The sequence below is a fragment of the Tenrec ecaudatus genome, chromosome 8 (genome assembly GCF_050624435.1).
Source record: "Tenrec ecaudatus isolate mTenEca1 chromosome 8, mTenEca1.hap1, whole genome shotgun sequence".
Lineage (NCBI taxonomy): Eukaryota > Metazoa > Chordata > Mammalia > Afrosoricida > Tenrecidae > Tenrec > Tenrec ecaudatus.
The window spans coordinates 134,849,614-134,850,647 of record NC_134537.1 but is presented as its reverse complement, the minus strand read 5'-3'; positions in this window follow the sequence as shown (position 1 = coordinate 134,850,647).

The following is a 1,034-nucleotide window of genomic DNA, read 5'->3' as shown; positions in this document are numbered from 1 at the left end:
AGGGAAATGTAGCCTGAAATCTATGATTGCCAGGTCACATAGACACAGCTGTCCCAGGGGCTTCGGGGGGGGGGGGGTCGGAGAAGTAAAGTGGGTTTCTCGGGTACCAAATGAAGGGATTTTTGAGAGATCTGGACTGAAAGTGGAAATTTGCAAAAATGTTTCCTGGTATTTCTACATCAACTTATATTCCTGTCTGCCTTAGCTAAGACCCCTGCCACACAAACAAGTTGAGAAAATATGCTAACATATTATTTACCATCTGCTTCATTACCAACTACTCTACAGAATTAATTTGTACAATTTATATATAAATATTTATAAGTACTGTGTGGATATATAGTTGATTCAAAAATAGGGTATGGCATAGATTTATCCTTATAATATGACTGGTAAATAGGCATACATTAGACTATAAGCAACTGTAGAATAAAAGATAAGTCCTATGAGATGAAATAAAAATTAATAAAGTGCTGTTATGGTGGAAATGTGCTTCAAGATTTTATCCAACTGAGATGGAATTTTAAAACTTATACACTTGAAATAGGTCTTACAGAAGCCCTCTTTGCCTGCTTCATGTCCATGATGGTTAAGTCTCACCTGGAATATCACCTTATCTAAGACTCTCTCCCTCACGCTCCAAGAAGGAGTCTGTGCCCAGTCTTCATAGTATCTATCTGCGCCCTTCCTGGGGGCTCTGAAATGATATTGCCGTCGTACCACGCATCCTACTACATCTGATTTTTGGTTTCAGATGATTTGACCTATTGTTCTGTGCAGCGCCTTTCCAATGTAGGTACTCCAAGCTTTGTTGAATCGGTGAATGAGATGTGAGCAGGATGAAACCTCAACGAACAGGTAGTGTTAGAAGTACAGACTTGCCAGTCACTGCCTGTGCAGGAGAAGGAAGAGGCTGTCTGCACCTATAAAGATTTAGTCTTGGAAACCCCAGAGGGCAGGTCCATCGTGTCCTGTAGAGTTGCTATGAGTCCGAATCAAGTCAGTGGCGGTGAGTTTGGTTTGGTTTGAGTAGA